This window comes from Microcaecilia unicolor, chromosome 1, assembly GCF_901765095.1.
Source record: "Microcaecilia unicolor chromosome 1, aMicUni1.1, whole genome shotgun sequence".
In the NCBI taxonomy this organism is placed as follows: Eukaryota; Metazoa; Chordata; class Amphibia; order Gymnophiona; family Siphonopidae; genus Microcaecilia; species Microcaecilia unicolor.
In genome coordinates this window covers 318,673,928-318,694,457 of record NC_044031.1, presented here as the reverse complement: position 1 = coordinate 318,694,457, position 20,530 = coordinate 318,673,928, and the positions used below count along the sequence as shown (strand labels likewise).

At 43.1% G+C, this 20,530-nt stretch overlaps 1 protein-coding gene across 1 annotated transcript in view; it reads right to left on the bottom strand.

Annotated features, from left to right (window-relative positions):
* FARS2 (phenylalanyl-tRNA synthetase 2, mitochondrial) overlaps window positions 1–20,530 on the bottom strand; it is a 1,053,072-nt gene that overhangs the window by 953,571 nt on the left and 78,971 nt on the right. The window contains 1 exon segment of the mRNA XM_030208798.1: window positions 17,838–17,915. The gene's annotated coding sequence lies outside the window, so the exon portion shown is untranslated.

The window sequence follows — 20,530 nt, the reverse complement described above, 5'->3', positions numbered from 1 at the left end:
GAGAGGGAGAGAGGGAGGGAGGGGTGGCCTGGACCTCAGAGGGGAGGAGAGGGAGGGAGGGAAGGAGAGGGTCATGGAACTCGGAACCCCACACACACACTCACTCTCTGTCTCTCACATACACTCTCTCTCACTCTCTCACACACTCACTCACACACACACACATACACTCTGTCTCTCACACACTCTGTCTTTCTCTCACTCATTCTCTCTGTCACTCACACACACACTCCATCTCTCACACACATTTTATCTCTCACTCACACACACACACACACGCACACACTCATTCTCTCAATCTCTCTCTCTCAAACATACACACTCCGAGGAAAACCTTGCTAGCGCCCGTTGCATTTGTGTCAGAAACGGGCCTTTTTTTACTAGTCCATAATAAAGGAGGTCATTTTGCTCATCAATGCAGCAAAAGGCTGCACACTACCATGGTGGTGTGCACTGTTTTTTCTTACAGCACCACCTTTTTAGCGTGAGATCATTTGCATGCTATTTCCTTATTACCCTGAGGAGCATAAATCATGTGTTAGCTTGCGTTACAAACTGCGGCCTAAGCACACAACTGTAATACATACAACTCTAATGTAAACTTTTCTGCATCTGCCTCTAAAGCCTGCACTTTGAGTCTAGAAGAACAGAATTTTGGTTTCAGTTTCAGAGCCAAAACTGGCCCGAAATTCGGATTCTCCCTGGTTTCAGTTTTAGTTGCAAAACTGTGCTTTGCAGCCTGCAACCCCCACTCCTTCCCCAACAAAAGGAACCCTCCTCCTGGACCCACACACAGGCCATTTTGTCAGCAGAGGCAAGAGTGACTGGTGTAGATTCGGTTTCTGCTGAAACTGGACAAACTGGTTTCAGTCATCCTCTACCTGTGGCAATGGAGGGTTATGTAACTTGTCCATGATCTCAAGAAGTATCATTGGGATTTGACTCCTGGCTTCCCTGGTTCTTAGCCCACTGCTCTATTAAACTACTACTCCACTCCTGAATCTAATAAATGAATCTATTTTAATTACAAAGTCCTCCTTTCCTGCACATTTGTAAATATAACTTTGAAGACTAATACAGATAAATTGGAGTCTAGCTTCAAGACACTCAAATCTCCAATTTATCAGTATTAATTCCAAAAAGGGCATTTTATTCTGCTGATTCTGTGTATTGCTTTAGAAATAATTATAATTTATTTAGTATATTTAATTTATACCTGTACAGACAAATATGTGGAGACAGAGCCTTCTGTATAAGCGTCTCAAAACAATTACCTCCTTTTAATTCAAATCAGATTCTCCTGCAAATGTTAGAACTGCCACTGGTGACTAAACATTGCCATATCTACTGAGGTAGAGTTACCATATGTCCGGATTTACCCGGACATGTCCTCAAATGTCCGGGCAACCGGGCGGGTTTTGCCAATCTGCCCGTTTGTCTGGATTTCTGGACAAACGGGCAGGCTGGTGGGTAGGCCGTCTTATAGGATGGCCCGCCCGCCTGCCCATTTGTCCAGAAATCCGGACAAATGGGCAGATTGCTAGCCTCCCCTCACCCTTACTTACTACTGCCCTGGTAGTCTAGTGACCTCTTCCGCCTTCGGTGCAGGAAAGAGCCCCCTCTTTCCTGCCCGGAGCGCTGCCCTGCATGCATCCTTCCTGTTTGTGATCTCGGCGCCGATTCAAAATGGCTGCCAAGAGTTGAAGTGACCTCGCGAGACTACAACTCTCGGCAGCCATTTTGAATCGGCGCTGAGATCACGAACAGGAAGGATGCATGCAGGGCAGCGCTCCGGGCAGGAAAGAGGGGGCTCTTTCCTGCCCCGAAGAGGTCACTAGACCACCAGGGCAGTAGTAAGGTAAGGGGAGGGGGAGTGACGGGGTGTGTGACAGGGGGGAGGGGAAAATGTGACATGGAGCGGAGCGAGGGCATGGAAGGGGTGTGGTGGGGCGTGAAAGGGGGTGGGTGGGGCGTGAAAGGAGCGAGGCATGTCTCCTCCTTTTTGGGGGACAAAATATGGCAATCCTATACTGAGGGCATTCCTCCTATTAAAGACCTCATCAACCCCGTTTACAAAGCTATGCTAGTGGCTGCCATGTGGCATTGCCGACACAGTCCATACCGCACAGCCAGCCACTAGTTGTAAACAGGGGCTCAAATGTCTCTTTCATGGTCCAAGGTACTCTATGTGCTGACGAGTTTCATCCTAATATTATACCCCTCACTATAGGAAATCTTCCCACTCCCTAATCAATTGTTCTCAACCTAAACATCTTGATAATCACTGAAGTTAAAATCTGTTTTAAAAATTCATGATCGTGCCAATATTTTCATTTGGCAAGCAAATGACTGACAATTTTATGACTTCTACAGTCTGTTCAATTTGATATGCTCTGGGCTGGTGTAGAGAATGACACAGGAACCTGCAGTAAACCACAGTAAATGTAATAATTTTAACAGAATTTGTGGGGACAGGGTGGGAATAGGGTCAAAACTTGCAGGGACAGGGTGAGGATAGGGACAACTTTGTCCTTGTTTCATTCTCTAATTAGAAGTTTCCGGCTATGTGATATTCCATAAGTATGTACCTGGAAAAGGCTTAAAATAGGGGTTTTCCTCTTTTCCTTAAACTAGAAGTTTTCCAGGTATTCTAGGACAGTGATTCCCAAACCTGTCCTAAGGGAACCCCAGTCAATCAAGTGTAATTTCTACTAAAAACCAGTCACAGGACCTTATTCATAAAGACTTTTCTTTCTAATTTTGTGCCTATGGTTGTGTCGAAGCAGAAAGAAGCATGTGATAAATAAGAGCTCAATACACACATTAGCAGGTGAACGATGCAGAAAGGGGTTTAGTGCCTGAATTAACTCATGCAGTGGATGGCAAACAGTGTGGTAACAAGCCTATTATCTATTCTGCAGCATGGCAGAAAAGTCCACAGAACGTTGTAATGTGAGCGAAACGGGAGAAATTCATCACCAGGTCTGAGGTGGCAAGCATAGAAGGGTTGGTTGCCCTAGTAGTCCAGTGCCCCCCCCCTTTCAAAAGAATAAAAATGGATGTCTGTTTTCTGTTATAGAACAATGTATCCTCTGAATGCTGTTGTTAATGAATTACAGAGACACCAAGGGAGGCCCATCCCAAAGCTGGAAAATTACCACTGCTATGCTGAAGATTGAAGGCCAAAAAGTGAGATTTTTCTCAGGGGCCCCAGGCAGGTCTATTACCAGTTCTGGTGTATGTATATTACAAAAACAAATATAGTTTAATCAATAAATAGAAAATAAATTTCATTTTTCTACCTTCTTGTCTGGTCATTTTATTTTTCTAATCATGTTGGCCCCAGTCTCTGGTTTCTGCCTTCCACTGTCTTCTCTTAACTCTTTTGCCAGGGTCTCCTGGTCCATCTGGCATGTCTTCTCTGTCCATGTCCATTATTCAGCTCCCCTCTGTGTCCCTGCCCCTATCTTCCTGCCATATCGAGCATCTCCCCTCTCTGTAACTTTATTCTTGCCCTGTCCAGCAGCACCTCTCTATGTCCCTATCCCCCTCCCCATGTCCAGCATTGCATTATAACCCTATTCCTTCTCATGTTCAGCTTCTCCCCTTATTCCTCCTTCCCTTTTTTCCTTCTCCCCCCCCCCCCCCCAGGACTAGTATCTCCCTTCCTTCTCTCGTCCTCCTCTCCTCCCTTCCATCCAGCATCTGCCTTCCTTCTCTTTCCACTTCCATCCAGCATCTACCCTCTTTCTCTCTCCCCCTTCCTGTATCCTCTTTCTCTTCCTCCTTCCATCCACCCTCTGCCATCCTTTCCCTCCTTCCATCAAATGTCTGCCCTCCTTCTCTCGTCCCTCCATCCAGGGTGTGTCCTCTTTCTCTTCCTCCTTCCATCCAGTGTCTGCCCCCATTCTCACATTTCCATGTAGCCTCTGCCCTCCTTCTCCCCCTTCCATCCACAGTCTGCTCTATTTCTCTTTCCATCGTCTACCCTCTCCCCCTTTTATCCAGCGTCTGTTCTCCTCGTTCCTGCTTCCATCCAGGGTGTGCCTTCTTTCTCTTCCTCCTTCCATTCAGCCTCTGCCCTCCACTCCCTCTTCCATCCAACACTGTCCTCTTTCTCCCCCTTCCATCCAGCCTCTGCTCTCTTCTCTGTTCCCCACAATCCAGCGTCTGCCTCCTCTGTTCCCACCTCCCGCCCTAACAACCCTGCTGCTGCTGCTGCTGCTGTTGCTTCTCTAAATGAGCAGCAATATCAGCAAAAGAAGCTGCACACTCACCACCGGGCCAGATTCTCCATTGGTGCGGCTTCTGGCTCTGCCCTGGAACAGGAAGCAGCGTCCATGAAGGTGGGACCGGCACACATGCCCATGGAGAGTCCGGTCCGTAGAGAGGGTAGCTTCTTTTGCTGCCACTGCTGCTCATCTAAAGAAGCAATACCAGCAGCAGCAGGAGTAGCGGTGCAAGGGAGGTGGGGAAAGTCCTGGTGCCCATGCTACACAGCAGTGGAGAACTGCCATGCGACAACTTTAAAAAATGGTACACAGCCATGCAACCTAGAAGTAACACTGGCCAGAAGCAGGAATGCCTCTGAAGAGGGCACAAATGCATGTCAGCATAAGAAGGGGCGCAAATGTGCGTGACACATGCTGAATGCATGTGACTCGGTATGTCTGGAATTGGACATTTATGTTCAAGTGACGCTTTGTCATTTTGGAAAAATAAGCAAAAGTGCTTGCCAAAACTAGCAAAAACTTGCACGGGGAATCTTGTGCATTCCTGCTATTAGCACATCTTCTGAGAGCACATTTTCTATTATGGGAAGGACTGTGGAAGAAAGAAGAACTAGACTGAATCCTGGGATTGCTGATGATTTATTATTTACCCACAGATTAAAATCATAACAGTATTTTGATTAATATTAAAAAATATATACATGTTTAATGCTCTTTGGTTATATTAGTTACATATCAACAAAAGGCCTTACCATAATATATAAAACCAAAAAACATGCAGGAGCGGGATCAGTGCATGTGGGGACAGGGTGGGAGATGAGGTCAAAGCTTGCAGGGATGGGGACGAACTTTGTCCCCATGTCATTCTCTAGTCTAGTGTTCAACATTACACCACTCTCTTCTACTCTGATATTTAATACTGTAAATGGAATAAAATGTAATAATTCACTGTGAGTTCTATTCCTTGTGTTACATTTATCATAATTCATCACAGTGGCATGAGGTTAAGGTTGAATGCAGTGAAAACCAACACACTTACAAATGGATCTTATTTTAAGTGGATTTATTTAAAGACCAAGATTAAAACTAAAAGCAGCCAGGTTTTAAACACCTACTGCAGTATCCAGGCTTCTCACTGCAACACCCACATCCTGAGCACGAATGTTCTATATTCTGCTAAAATGGAAGTTCACATACCAATTTAACCAAAGATACACAAAGGCGTGTTGGTATCTGACAACTACCTAAGAACAGTAAAGCTGAAAGGAAATTCAGCCTTCTTCAGGCTCACACTTTGGTTTCTCTAAATTCCAAAAAGCAAAGTCTCAAGTACCTATTATCCAGCAACAAAGGATGTGACTTGCCCTTAGTTTCCATGGTAGTTGTACAACTTTTTTTGACAAAAATATTCAATTTTCATGCAGATCTAAGAGAAAACAAGTGGGAAAAGCTGTGTACGAGTCCTGTGTGTGTGAGCATCTAATTCTCTTTTGTACACTTTATTGGTTTTATTTGTTGGGCACGTACAGTCGCAAGGGGTAGTTTGGGGGGATGGGGCAGTTGTGGAGGGTGCAAGTTGGGGAGAGGGAGTAGTTTTTGGGTGTGGGGCAGTTTATGGGCAGATGGAGCAGCAGCAGAGGTAGGGGGTTTTGGGTGAGAGGAGTTGGCAGTTTGCAGGGTGGTGAGGCAATTGCAGGGGCTAGTTTGGGTGATGGTCAGCCAGCTGTGTGGGAGCAATAGGTTTTTTTGGGGGAGGGGTGGGATTAGGAGAACATACAACAAGAGGAGGCTGGTTGAAAACAAAAATTCTCTAACTGCTATGTTTCATTGTATTTAAGTTTCTACTCTACAGATGCTGGAACTCCTTCTCCCATAAAAATGCACTCAGCCATTTTTTTGAATGAGGGATTTTGTCTGGAACACTCAATCCATTATGGCCCATTTTCAAACTTGATGTGTCTTCTTATTATTTTTTTCCCACAAGACAAGTTTCATCCTTTTCCATTAAATTTCAGAGTTATTTTACTCCCAGGCAGATGTTGTTTGATTCCTTTTGTATAATTGTCGCCCAGTAGCATCTATCCCTCTGATAACCAAACTAACGGAAGGCATGGTGACCAAACAGCTCACCAACTACTTAAACAAAATTCTTAATACTTCACAACTCCCAATCAGGATTTCGGTCTAACCACAGCACCGAAACAGTACTAGTTACTCTCCTGACTAAATTTAAACAAGCTATCACAACTGGCAACAAAATACTTCTCCTATAATTCGACATATCCAGTGCTTTTGACATGGTTGACCATGGAATTTTACTACACATCCTAGAATACTTCGGAGTTGGAGGTAACGTTCTCAACTGGTTTAGAGGCTTCTTGACCACAAGATCACACCAAGTTATATCTAACTTGACTACATCAACCCCATGGATACCTGAATGTGGAGTCCCTCAAGGATCTCCCGTCTCGCAGACCCTATTCAACCTAATGTTGACACCCTTGGCCAGGTTACTATCCAATCAAAACCTCAACCCACATATATATGCAGATGACGTCACAATCTACATCCCGTTCAAACATGATTCAAAGGAAATCACCAATGACATCAATCAAAGCTTCCAAATCATGCATTCATGGGCAGATGCATTTCAGCTGAAACTTAATGACAAAAAAAACACAATGTCTCATACTTACTTCACAGCACAACGCAAGCAAATTCACCACCATAACCACACCAAACTTTTCCCTTCCTGTTTCAGACACCCTAAAAATTCTCAGAGTTATCATTGATCGAAATCTTACACTTGAAAATCATGTGAAGAATACAACCAAGAAGATGTTCCATTCGATGTGGAAACTTAAAAGAGTAAGACCTTTCTTCCCAAGGACCATCTTTTGCAATCTGGTACAGTTTATGGTGCTAAGTCACCTAGATTATTGCAATGCACTTTACGCTGGTTGTAAAGAACAAATTATTAAGTAACTTCAAACAGCTCAGAACACTGCAGCTAGACTCATATTTGGAAAACCAAAATATAACAGCACAAAGCCCTTAAGAGAAAAGTTACACTGGCTTCCACTTAAAGAACGTATCGAGTTTAAGGTATGTACTCTAGTTCACAAAATCATTCACGGAGAAGCCCCAACCTACATGCTAGATCTAGTCGACTTGCCAACCAGGAACGCTAAAAGATTATCCCGCACATTCCTTAATCTTCACTTCCCTGGCTGTAAAGGTCTAAAATACAGACTAACACATGAGTCCAGCTTTCCCTACATATGTACACAGCTGTGGAACGCATTACCGTTTAACCTAAAAACAATTTACAAACTAATCAATTTTCGTAAATCTCTGAAGACCCATCTCTTCAACAAGGCATACCACAACGGTCAAGAACTGTAAATGTAATGCATCATCACTTTACCTTAAACGCTGAACTGTTTCTTCCTATATCTATTTAATTAATTCTATTATGTCATCCATGATCTTTATGAAACACCAATTGTTATCTTCTACTCTGGAATGGCGAAAGCTATAAGGAGCACTGTAAGCCACATTGAGCCTGCAAATAGGTGTGAAAATGTGGGATACAAATGCAATAAATAAATAATTGTTTCCAACTTCCATTGAGTTGGAAATAATAAACAAATGGGGAAAGCATGCAAAGCATGGCTTATGGCATTCTTTCTAAACCTTCTGCGTTATGTGTGTGGGTGTGTGTTCATATCTGTTTTCTGTGATAATGTTTTGTGTGCGCATGCATAGGCGCCCGGTATAAGAGGCTTGAGCCCCAAGCATCTCTCTCTCTCATCCCCCCCCCCCCCCCCGATGCAGCATCCATCCCTCTCACTCCCTCCCTGTGGTCGGTCCCTTTAATTTGATTTAGATCGTCATTGCTGCCGGTAGCGGCATGGGTACGCCAACATCGTACTAAAGCTGAGCTTGCTTCGGGGCTTCGCCTGACGCTGACGGCATGACGTGCCCCGCCTCCTCTGATCAGCCTTCCTTATGATACATCCAGCCCTCGCGGAAGCAGGAAGGCTGGTCAGAGGAGGCGGGGCACGTCATGCCGTCAGTGTCAGGCCGAAGCCCCGAAGCAAGTTGTAGGAGATTGGGAGAATCGGCAGCAGCTTCCACAGGGCAGTGCCTAGTGATGTACGTGGCTTCTATTTGCTGTTTCTGCCAGTGCCAACTGAGAAGGAGGGTGTTTGAGGTAAAAAAAGAGACCCAGGGAGTGACAGAAGATAATAGTAGGGGTGGGGGAGAGTGCACTGAAGCTAGTCCTTGGTTGATGGTGAGGAGACAGAGTGCAATAGTGGGAGGTTAGCACAGAGGGCAACAAATGTAATAAATAATAATAATAATACTGGATGTTAGGAGGGGATTGTGCACAGAGAGCAGTGCCTAATGGAGGTGGGTGGAGAGTGCACAAAGGGTGAGGGGGAGAGACAGAGGGACAGTGCTGGATGGTGGTGGGAGGAGACAGAGCAATGATGGAGAGTGCACAGAGGGCAACGGTGGTGGGGGAGAGCGGATGGTAGGGGCACAGTGATCAAGGGTGATGCCAAATGGTTGTGGGGTACAGCGGCAGAGGGTGATGTTGGATGGTGGGGATATAATTTTATTTTATCATATCATTAATGAACATTACATTTTTTCCTACTCTCACTTGTATATTATGTATTATCATTTTATTTACCCTACTTACCTGCTATTCTTGTACATTAATTGTAACAATATGCTGAACCTCTTACTCTGTTAATAGTGATGCCATTGCTATATAATGTAAGGTTCTGAGTGTGTTTTTGCACAAATTTGTGCATAGTGTTTTGCAGTTGAGCAATTGTGGTTAGTATATGCTTTGAGTAACCACTTTATTCTTTGACATATGATACATAACTAATATCTAAATTTAATAAAAGGTATTAATTGTGACTTTTATTTTTTTTCTGTGTGTTGTCAGACAATTATGGATATAAGCTCCGCCCCTGGCTCCACCCCTAACCCCACCCCCTTTAGCCTCCCCAAACAGTTGGGCCACCGACCGCCTATGTGCGCATGCATGCATATCTCTATTAAATTTACAAGTATACATGCTTATATCTATAAATGTTTGTATGTCAGTGCATATATGTTTGTACGCATGTCAGTGAGTGAATGCATTTATATCTGTATTTGTTTTCTGTATGCCAGTGATCTGGAGAGGGGAAGAAAGAGTACTGTTAGTGAAACCCCATCATTTCTATATTACTATGAATCAGTGTTTGTATGCTGAAGCTGTTGGAACTGCTTTTCCTAGTCAGGGAGTGGCTTAATATCTCTTCCATATCCTACCATGTACAGAAACTTCATTTCAACAACACAGGGTTCACCGCTTCCCTTTCTGTGACTAGAGCAGCCTTCCAGTGTTCTACCTCAGAGCCATCAGAATGGATGAAACCAATTACCCTGGAAGCAAGCAGGGAAAACTCATTCACAGAGGAGAAAGGATTAGAAATTTGCAGGTTGAGTTTTAAATTGTGAAAAATGTCCAAACACGTTAGCCATAGCTTATGTACATGAATATACAGATCAGTAGAACCCTGAAAAATGCCAGACAGTTGTCAGTCCTAACCTCCCAAGTCCCGAGCACATCTGACAGAGCTCCTTTAAACCTTGGACCCTAGATACGACCCTCGTGTGCCAGTGCCTTATTTCTGCTATGCAACTCTGACTGAATTGTACTGCTTTCTTATTGGTTGCTAAGTGTACTGCCAACTAATATCTGTGGAAATGATTAGTAGTTGGCAGAATACATAGCAACCAATAAGGAAGAAGTACAATTCAGTCAGAGTTGCATAGCAGAAATATAACATTTGAATAACTTGAAAAGCAATACATAACAGCTAAGGAAATACAGTATTTGTAATCGCTGTGTCTGTGTGCATGAGTGTGTGTTTGTGTGCGTATGCATTTATGCTGTGAATAGGGCCACTTTAATTACAGGACCAGGTGAGAACTGTGTCAGGGTGCCAGTGATAAAAGGTACCAAAATCACTAGTGCTTCACCTATCTCCCCCCCCCCCCCAATGTGTCCAGCATCTCTCCCTGCCTTAGTTCAGCATCTCTCACCTTCTCTCCCCACCCCCGGTCCAGTCCCTCTTGCCCCCACTAAGTTGTCCCCCCTCCCCACAAGTCCAATATTATTACCTCTCCTCTCACGTTCCAACTACTGGAGTTGCCATCAAAGCCCACTTCAGCCTATCCAAATCCATTTTGTCATTTGCGGGACAAAGACCATAAAAGTCTGCTCGGCACTGTACTCATGTTCCAAAACACTAGAGTTTCTGTCGAAGCTCTCTCCAGTCCACCCTAAACCTGATCGCCATATGCGGGACTCAGGCCGGACAACCCAGCCCAGCACCGGCCTTAGCTGATGCAGCCAGTCACCATCTAAGCACCACTTCACATGCAAACACATATGCAACCCTTTAAGTTTAGATCAGATTGATCCAAAAACAAAGGAGAAGAAAAAGAAGAATTTGCTATCAATCCAGATATATAGTGGAGTATATTGTAATAAACAGGAGGCTCAATAATAACCATAAGAGTTAGCTGAGAACTATAGCATCCTTTTACTACGCTGTGGTAGAAAGCAGGCTTAGCACCCTTACGTGGATTTTTTCTGCACGCTAAAGCCATTTCTTCCACAGCCAGAAAATGGCCGAGTTTCCATTTTCCCTATTAATGGCTATGTACAAATGTTGCCAGTAGCGCATGGCCATTAAACAAATTAGCACATGATCATTTACCAATACCTATTTTGTAAGCGGTAAGGGCTTATGTACTAATCTCGTGCTATATCAGCACACGGCAATGTGAATGAGCTGACAGGCACTAGATTGCCCATTCTCCAACCCCAGATACATCCTTCTAAATATAATCAAAATATTTTTTTTCGCGTGCAGTTTGTACACACAAATCACATAATTACCACAGGATGCCTCAACTTATTCCATAGTAAAGAGAAATTATGTCTTACCTGATCATTTTCTTTTCTTTTGTCAACGACCCTGTTCTGAACCAATGGGTGTTATCCCTTTCTCCAAGGAACAAAAAACAGGAAGTTTCTCTGTGACAATTCAAAGGAGACACCAAAGAAGTAGAGGATGACACCTGACTCTCAGACTGGGAGTTGCAGATAAAACCACTTTATTATAGCACCAACAATAAAGACCAGACACAAATCCATGTTTTGGCGGACAAACCACCTGCTTCAGGGGTCACATACAAACACACTGCAACCGCTGTAGTATATTTATGACCGTTAAAATGATCTGTCATTTTGATGGTCATACAGCAAATTGCACCAAGTACAATACACTACAGCGGTTGCAGAATGTTTGTTTGTGACCCCTGAAGCAGGCGGTTTGTCACCTAAACATGGACCCAAGTCGGGTCTTTATTGTTGACGTTATAATAAAGTAGTTTAATCTGCAACTCCCAGCCTAAGAGTCGTGTATCATCCTCTGTTATCCATTTCTACCAGCAGGTGGGGGTAGAGAAAACTGAATATTGCCAGTGACATCAGAGGTGCTCCCTGGAACAATCCAGTATGAATCTGCCCAAGCAACAAAATATCCCTTTCTAACGCACCCACACCCCATGAAACACTGCAGCTGCAATGAAAATCATGCATTGATAAAGAAGGTTAAAAGAGAACATGAAGAAAAACTTCAGTGGAGACAAAAACTCATAGTAACACCTTTTCCAAGTACATCAGAAGCAGAAAGCCTGTCTGCTGTTAATAATCTGCAACCTGTCATTAAAATTGTCCGTAGTACCCAGGGATTGGAGGATGGCCAATGTAACGCCAATTTTTTAAAAAAGAGTTCCAAGGGTGATCTTGGAAATTGCAGACCGGTAAGCTTGACTTCAGTGCCAGGCAAAATAGTAGAAACTATTTTAAAGAATAAAAATTAGGGAGCACATAGACAAACATGGTTTAATGGGAGAGAGTCAAGCATGGATTCAGCTAAGGGAAGTCTTGCCTCACCAATTTACTTAATGTCTTTCAAAGCATGAATAAACATGTCAATAAAGAGGAGCTGGTTGATGTAGTGTATCTAGATTTTCACAAAGCTATTGACAAAGTTCCTCATGAGAGACTCATGAGAAAATTAAAAAGTCATGGGATAGAAGGCAATATCCTTCTGTGGATTAGGAATTGCTAATGGACAGAAAACAGAGGGCAGGGTTAAATGGCCATTTTTCTCAATGGAGGAGGGTGAATAGCGGAGTGCCGTAGGGATCTGTACTGGAACTGGTGCTATTTAACATATTTATAAATGATCTGGAAATCGGAATGACGTGTTTAAATTGGTAGATGACACAGAACTATTCAATGTTGTCACATGCGGAGTGTAAAAATTGCAGGAAGACCTTAGAAAACTGAAAGGCTGAGAATCCAAATGGCAGGTGAAAATTTAATGAGGACAAATGCAAAGTGATGCACATTAGGAAGAATAATCTGAAATCAGTTACCTGATGCTAGGGTCCACCTTAGGAGCCAGCACTCAAGAAAAAGATCTAGGTGTCATTGTAGACGATACATTGAAATCTTCTGCCCAGTGTGCGGCGGCCAAAAAAAGCAAACAGAATGCAAAAGGAAAAAGATGCAAAATAAGGCCAAGCTTATTATAATGCCTTTGTATTATTCTATGGTGCGACCTCACCTTGAGTATTGTTTTCAACTAGTCACCATACCTATAGAGGAATTAGAAAAGGTTCAAAGAAGAGTGACCCAAATGATAAAGAAGATGGAACTCCTCTCATATGAGGAAAAGCTAAAGAAGAGGACCCTTCAGCTTGGAAAAGAGACGGTTGGGGGGAAATGACTGAGGTCTATAAAATTCTGAGTGGTGTAGAACAGGTAGAAGTGAATTGAGACCTGGGGACACTCAATGAAATTACATGGAAATACTTTTAAAACAAATAGAAGGAAATATTTTTTCACTCAAAGAATAGTTAAGCTCTAGAACTCATTGTCGGAGGATGTGGTAACGGCAGTTAGCGTATCTGAGTTTCAAAAAGGTTTGGACAAGTTCCTGGAGGAAAAGTCCATGGTCTGTTATTGAGGTGAACATAGGGGAAGCCACTACTTGCCCTGGAATTGGGAGCATGGAATGTTCCTACTATTTGGGTCTCTGCCAGGTACTTGTGACCTGGATTGGCCACTGTTGGAAGCAGTATATTGGGCTAGATGGACCATTGGTCTAGCCCAGTATGGCTATTCTTATGTTCTTAAGCAAGGAAAACACCACAGAGTGGCACTCACTACCCTGTATATACCAGGATATAGCCACACCATGGAAACTTGTATGGTTGCCAGTCACAAAGTGAAGTTCTTTTCGCTTTCTTTTTTTTTTTATTTTTTTTTTTGAAGCACTAAAATGGAAGCACAGAGCACAACCAGAACCCCGGGCCAAGGTCTTCCAAGGGCAGGAATTCAGAACAGTGCCATTCACTAAAGAAAACTAAATCAGGATAAGACTAAATTACTTTGGATAGATACTGATACTAATTCTATTCCAGACACTCTTATGATCTCTAAGGATCTTTCTCTAAATATTGAGCATTCGTTTGAAGTATTAGGTTTTATCTTGGATTCTATTCTTTTGCTTGAACCCCGTTAATCATTTCATTAGGACAGTGTTTTTTAAGCTTCATCAACTACTGTTATATTGACAATCAACATTTCTCAGTTTTGGTGAAAGCATTTGCTTTATTCCATTTAGACTATAGTAATAGTCTGTACTCTTCTATTACAGTTGAACTACATGCTAAACTTCAGATTCTTCAAAATACAGCTGCTAAACTTATTTTTCATGTGAAGAAATTTGATAGAGTGTCTCCAGCCTTGATTTCTCTTCATTGGCTTCCTGTGCATGCTCTAATCCTTTTAAAGCTTAACTGTTTTGTTTTTAAGATATTTGATGGGTTAACCCCTAAATACATTGAATTTAGTTGCTTTTCCTCTACTTAAGAGAACATCAAGATCTACAAATCCTTTCCTTTTGCTTTCTCCATCCTTTTTTGGAGTCAAATAAAAGAAAATCTTAGAAAACTCCTTTGGTAATGGAGCAGTACAGTTTTGGCTCTCACTACCTACAGATTTATGCTCAGTTTCCTCTTACAGTTCTTTTCATAAAAACTTGAAGACATATCTGTTTAGCAAAGTCTATGCTTAATTGGTTCTGTCCAGCTTTGAATTTTGTTATCCGCTTTAAACCGCCATGTGGTTGGGAGATAGCGGGAAATAAGTGCCATATCACATCACAAAAGAAAATTATTGGGTAAGACATAATTTCTCTTTCTTAGCATCAGTTGAATCAATGGGATGTACCAAAGCAGATCTATTAGGATGGGGAAGAAAAGACCCCTCCTCCCTGAATGACAGCTCTGCCAAAGTACAGGCAGGCTCTTGCCAGAACGTCCAATCTGTAGTGCTTAGCAAAGGAATGAAGTGACACCAAGTCATCATTCTGCAGATCCCCTCAGGGAACAATAGCCAGGCCTCTGTCCTTGACCAGGAAGCAGCCTGAGCCCTAGTAGAGTGGGCTTTGAGCCCCTGAGGCACTAGATGATTCTTACCAATGAATGCAGACTCAATAACCACCTTAATTCATCTCACAATGGAGGCCTTTGAGGGCACATGACCCTTCCAAGGGCCATGGAAAAGTACAAAGAGGTGGTCTGAGAGACGAAACTCATTCGTTTCCTTGATGTACTTGAGTAGCGTCCTACATTCAGCTTGTGAAGCTTCTGACCCTCTGGAGATAATCCATGCACCACTATGGAGGGCAAACAAACCTCCTGATTCATATGGAATGGAGACACCACCTTCGAAAGAAAGGATGGTACCACACACAAGGACACAAAATCCTCTAAGAAGGAGAGGCAGGAATCCCAACACGACAGGGCCTGCAATTCAGAAACCCTCCTAGCAGAGGTGATAGCCACAAAAAGCACTGTCTTGAGAGTAAAATCTCTGCTGGAAGCCAAATGCAGGGGCTAAAACAGAGCCTCTGACAGTGCCCTGAGGACCAGATTGAGGTACAAAAAAGAAAAGGAAGATGGGGGTACAGATGCACCAATGCAGCCACCCAGACCCTCAGGGAGCTCCAAGGCCAGCCTGTGTTCCAGTCCATGCTGCAGAAAACCTAAAACATTGGGAAACTGAGCATTCCCCACACCAGGATTCAAACACAAGCCAGACCTTGACATAAGCCAGGGCTGTAGAGGACCTCCCAGAACAAAGCAGGATAGAAAGCACTGCGAGGGGAACATCACACTCTTCTAATCAGCGCCTCTCAATGGCCATACAGTAGGCCAAAAATGGATCCAGATTAGAGTGATGCAGGGACAAAAATTCATCCCTATTCTCTCCCCCCAACCAAAATTTTTTCCCGTCCCCACCCCATCCCCGCAGTCAAGCAGACTTTCTAACTCCATCCCCATCCTCTCACTGTCCCCGCAGTCTTAATTTTCTTCCCCGTATCTCTCTGCTCAAAGCTGAAAGGAAGATTTTAATGCAATTTTATGGGAATAACAGGCAATGTAAATAAACTTAGGCCTATAATTTAAAAGACAAATAATATTTAATACTGATAATTATTTTTTAATCCATTAATCAACAGTAAATCAGTGGATGATATCCTGTGCTAAAATAACCAACTCAACAGTAGCCCACATTGATAAAGACCCCCTTTAGTGTCCTACTTGATGAAAAACTGCATCTTTGACTCCAATACTATGTGCTTATGTTTCAATTCGTTATTTTGACTGTGCTGTGATACTTTCTTGAACAAATAAAGACATTTATAGTAAAATAAAAATCCCAAGGAACAATTTTTTGTATTTAATATTTTATCCACTGTTTTCGACTAGGAATGTATTCATGCAAGCAACCATCCCAATATTCATCAGCCTCAAGGTTCAGAATGTCTTCTTTTAAGATTAGATAATAATGCCAAGTCTGGCCTTTTATTTGAGTATCGTGCCCCTGAGGGCTCCTGTAATTCTCTTACTGAACTGCTAGAGATTATAACAGAAGTAACTTCAGATGTGTCAGCCCTCACAGTGCTGGATGATTTTAATATTCATTTTGATGCTCCACTTATGTACAAGAATGAGCTTTTTAAATTGCTATGCGTTTGTTAGATCTTTGTCAAGATAGTTCAATCTACACACAAGAAGGACTATAATCTCATTCTTTTCCTTTAATTTATTTAAATGGTCCTGGTAAACTAGCTAAAAGGTATTTTGTTTTTCTAATTCACAATTTTTATTGAACAGTTTCAGACCATTATACACAGTTCAGACATGCCAACTTATAACATTGCCACTCTATATAGCCCTAAACCAACATTACCACCAGCCTTATTCAATCCACTTCTAATATTATTACAAAATTCAAGGAGATTGTACTCTTATATCTCCCCGTATATTCAAATCAAGGTTGATGGTAACCAAGTATCACTGACTTAGCAGGCATTCATTCCTTCTAACCCCCCTAATCTGCCACCCTCCCCCCCCCCCAAAAAAAAAAACCCCACCTAATTGTATTTAATAGTTTAAAGGACCCCTCTCCTCACCACTATTAAAGTGAATTAAGCACCAGACTATAAGCCTTGAGTGACAATGAACCTATGTATGTATCCCAAGTAAGTTAAAAAAAAGAGGGTTTAAAAAAAAAATGTTTATTAGAGGATTTAGCCCCATTCTGTTCCAACAACATTAAAGCATAAAGTCTATTGCATCAACTCCAAAAAGCTGGTGAATCAGCACTAGTTCACACACTGAGAATGATTTTCTTACAAAAAAAGTCCTGCTTTGCAAATAGAAGACCACCTATGCTTAACCCCAGAAGCTTCCAATTTATCTAAAAGAAACCTCACTACAGAAAACAGTATCAGGTGGCCCAGTAAATGCTCCAAATAATGTATTACTGAATTCCAAAAGTCTTATCAAGAGTGGGGTATCTACTCATCTTATCTTATACACCTGGGCTTGAATAAAAGTGTAGTTGAGAACTCAGAATTGACATTCCCACAATTCCACACGGAATGAGATCCCAGGAATTTAAGAACATCAAGTGAGTCAGGTGTGACACCTAATCTAAGCTCCATTTGGCTGGTATGGCTTCATAATCTTTAGGGGATACAATATGTAGCAAAGCCCGATGGAGCTCCAAGACCGAAAGGCTTTCCTCCCAAATTGTTGCAAAAACTGATGCCCTAGCCTAGAACTCAAGGTAGTCTCATCTAAAGCAGTTACACAGCAGCGTGTGATGACATTTGTAGCTGGGGATTCGGTAGATGTGCTAAACCAGGAGTGACCAACCTCGGCCCGCGCCAGGTCAGGTTTTCAGGATTTTCACAATGAATATGCATGAGATCTATTTGTATACAATGGAGGTAGTGCATGCAATTAATCTCATGCATATTCACTGAGGAAATCCTAAAAACCTGACTAGATTGTGGCCCTCAAGGATCAAGGTTGAATGCCCCTGTGCTAAACATTAGTGCAATGTGTACCCTTAACCAAGGTTAATGTACTCACTATTTGTGCTGAATGACGTCAAGTCTTGGTCTTTTTCCAAGAGTCACCAATAACATTTGCCACTTGACCTTTTGAATTCTGTGTTGATTTGAAGAAACATAAAGAATTACTACCGACTTTCTGAAATTTATCATTCAGAGCTCTACATAAAATGTCAGTGTATAACTGCAGATTCCATCAAAAAATACTCTGAGAAGTACAGACTTTGTGATACTTTGAGGCTGAAGCAAAAAGTTATTGTGTACCAACAAACAAAAGGCAAAAGCAGAGAGCAGCAGACACATGACCTCCATGCAATGACATAAAATAAGGTTTGCCTTGTCACCCATTCCATTTCACGTCATACTCAAATAGAAGTGATAGTAGACAAATGCAAAATCATTGTCACTACAAGCCAAACTGATGGTACAGCTGCCTGAAACATCCATGAAAATGTTGTTAACACTGGAAAAAGAACCAGTTAACAAAATCACAAACACTGTGGTTTTGGGCTGAACTGATGGTACAAGCTGCTTTCAACATCCATGAAAATGTCCTTAAAACATGAACAGAACCTGTTACCAAGATCTCAACATATAACACCTTCAGAGAAAACAGCAAGAGATACTCAGTGCCCCCAACATATAACCTCTCACCCCAAAGACTCCCCCCCTCCCAAAAAAAGCAATTTTTTTCTTCCCAAATCACTTTGAAGACTTAGAACTCTTGAACCAAAATCTTCTTTAATGCAAATTCAAACAAAAGGAAATAATTTACAGTTCTGGAGTGTTGAACAAGAGTCTCTACCTTTAAGATCTGAATCGGTCTCTACCAGCTCTCTCTACTGCAGAGATAAGCTGGGACCTTTCAGCACTGGCTGAAGAGTGGGTGCTGTAACTACTTTTAAACTTGTAAAAACTTGGTTATTTTACAGTAGCTTGAAGAGAGAGTATGCAACAAAGTACAACAAGTCAGCTTACAGAGCATAGAAAAGCATGCTGTAGACACACTGTCAACCCCAATGGCGAGAGAAGGGGTGGGCTACAACCCAGCATACACAGGGACAAGTGTCAACCAATAGGAAAAGTCCTATAAGGCATAGGAAGTGGGACATGTGCTCAAGAAAGTCTATCACAGAGCACTGCAAGAAGATTAGGATTTGTAGTCCAAAGACACTCCCTGCCTTTAAGGGCACAAGCACTGTAAACTGTTACAGGGAATACAATCTGATATAAACAATGTTCAACATATACATATCACCAACATGCACCCTGCCTCCATGCAAATGGGGGCAGCAGGGCCGTGCTAACACGGTAAGCGAGGTAAGCATGGCAGGGGGGCGCTTCCCTCTGGGGGGCGCTGCCGCACCATGCTCACCTCGCTCGCCCTCCCGCAACATCCCTTTTCTTTTTAAATTTACCTCCGTGGTGGCGGTTCCGGCAGCGCAGCGTCAAGGATGACGTCAGAAGAAGGCGGAACACAGTGAAGGGAAGGCTAGACGTCGGGAGTGCCGCCTCCTTCCCTGACGCTGCCGGAACCGCCACGGAGGTAAATTTAAAAAGAAAAAAAAAGAAAAGGGATGTTGGGGGGAGAGAAGAGGGTGGGCAGTTGAACAATGGGAGCGGGAGGGCAGGGGAGAAACGAGAGCATGGATGCAAAGGGGGGGGAGAAGAGGGCGGGCCAGGCTGGGACATGGGAGAGAGAGGAGCATGGATGCGAGGGGGGTCATGGAAGGGAGAGAGGGGAATTGCTGGATAGGGATTAATGGAGGGGGCAGGGGACAGAGGAGCATGGATGGGCATGGATTGGGAGGGCAGGGCTCAGGGAGAGAGGGGAATTGCTGGATAGGGATGAATGGAGGGGCAGGGGACAGAGGAGCATGGATGGGCATGGATTGGGAGGGCAGGGCTCAGGGAGAGAGGGGAATTGCTGGAAAGGGATGAATGGAGGGGGCAGGGGACAGAGGAGCATGGATGGGCATGGATTGGGAGGGCAGGGCTCAGGGAGAGAGGAGAAATTGCTGGACATAGAGGGGAGGGAAGAGAGATGAAGGAGATGAAATGAGGGAAAAGGAAGAGAAGAGAAAAACTGCACATGGATGAAGAAAATAGGCAGAAGCTGAGGACCAGAAATGAAGAAGAAAGGAGGAAAGGAAAGAAATAAATGGAAAGGAAGCCCTGGAAACGGAGTTAAGAGGACAGATAGCAGCAGAATCAGAAACTGGGCCAGCATGATCAGAAAAAGAAAGTCACCAGACAACAAAGGTAGAAAAAAAATAATTTTATTTTCATTTTAGTGTTTGGAATATGTCCACTTTGAGAATTTACATCTGCTATCTTATTTTGCAATGTATAGCAATTTGTTTCTAAGAATATTGCTGACAATTCCTGTCAGTGTGGCAAGTGGTGAGCGATCATTTTCACAGGGGGGGCCCCGCCGCCGCCGCCAACTGATAGTCTGCAGGGGGGCGCCAGAGACCCTAGGCATGGCCCTGGGGGGCAGAACAGGCAGAGCATGGGTGTTCTGACTAACTCTATGAATAACTATTGATATTCAGCTGGTATCTATTTAGCTGTGCAGATTCAATTAGGACAGCAAAAAGGCTACTAATATCGCCATTATCTATATAGCTACCACTGGACATTGCTGCTGCTGCTGCTTCTGCAGATAGTGGCGCTTAATATATGTGGACAATTTAAATGCTACATCCAGAG